This window comes from Rhea americana, unplaced genomic scaffold (genome assembly GCF_003343005.1).
Source record: "Rhea americana isolate MKP2758 unplaced genomic scaffold, rheAme1 scaffold_665, whole genome shotgun sequence".
Taxonomy (NCBI): Eukaryota; Metazoa; Chordata; class Aves; order Rheiformes; family Rheidae; genus Rhea; species Rhea americana.
In genome coordinates, this window is record NW_028186829.1 from 43414 (window position 1) to 44863 (window position 1450).

Below are 1450 nucleotides of genomic sequence, written 5' to 3' on the forward strand. Positions count from 1 at the left end.
AAAGCCAACAACCCCAACGCCTGAATGCAGCAGCGAAGAAAAAGTTTTATGTGTTCTTAAAAACAAATGAGCAGTGGTATCATTTTTAATTACGAGCCTATTTTCAAAGCCCTTATTACTTACAGTGCATTCGGCATCTGAGTAATTTTCCTCTCTCATAAAATCATATAAGGGAAAGGGGGGGGGGGAAGAAAGAAAGAAAGAAAAAAAAAGCCCTTTGTGTGCACGGAGAGGTTTGCGAGCCGAATATCCGTGCCAATTTGTCTGCAGTAATTGGATTTAGCTATAGAAGCATGTTGGCAATCGATTGGGCGAGTTGCTAAACTTTTCCCGCAGAAATATCGGCCGATATTACTTCTGCGYGCGGCGGGGCTTGGGGCCGCGTCCGGAGGGGTCCCTTCGCACCCTTTTATTTATTTATTAGCTTGTTGATTTTGCTCCCGTGCACCGGAAGGGCTCGAAGCTCATTCCGGGRGAAGAACCAGGATTCTCTGCAAAATTCCCTCCAAACCGAGTCCGTCCCGGTTTGCCGCCCCRGCAAAGCAAGTCGGAGGAGAAACCGGCCGCTCCTGCGGCGAAGCTCCGGCGCCGGCGCCGCTTGCCCTCGCGCTTCCCGCCGTGGTGCGGCCGGGTGCTTGGAAAACTGCCGGTGATGCTGGATTCAACGCTGCCGAGGCCGGATCCGAGCCCGGCGAGGCCGGATCCAGCACCGGTGAGGCCAAATCCGAGCCCGGCGAGGCTGGATCCAGCACCGGTGAGGCCAAATCTGAGCCTGGTGAGGCCGGATCGAAGCCATTTGAGGCCAGATCCAGCACCGGCGAGGCCAAATCCGAGCCCGGCGAGGCTGGATCGAAGCCCGTTGAGGCCGGATCCAGCACTGTGAGGCCGGATCCGAGCCCGGCAAGGCTGGATCCAGCACCGGTGAGGCCGGATCCAAGCCTGGCAAGGCCGGATCTGAGCCCGGAGAGGCCGAATCCAGCACCGCCGAGGCCGGATCCGAGCCCGGCGGGTCCCGGGCAGCTCCGTGCCGGATCCGCCTCGCCAGCCGCCGGCTCCCACGCCTCTCCGGGCACAGCCACCCGCCGCCGTCGGATCGGGGGCTTTTGGCCGCCTTTCCCGTTTATCCTCTATCCGGGGAAGGGGAAACGCGCCGGCTAACGTCGCGGCCGAGAAAAACGCAGGCTCGGCTCCCGCTCCCGCTCCCGCTCCCGCTCCCGCTCCCGGCTCCCTCTCCCGGCTCCCGCTCCCGGCTCCCGCTCCCGGCTCCCTCTCCCGGCTCCCGCTCCCGCTCCCGGCTCCCGCTCCGGCTCGCCGCGAGGAAGAGCCGAGCGAGCCTGCGGCCAGCAGCAGGTAGCGCGTTACCTAACCGCGTTGCTGTTTGCTTTGGCAACCGCCTCGAATTCCAGCCGTATTCCTGCCCCCGCCGCTGGGCCCGGCCCGCCGCGGGCCC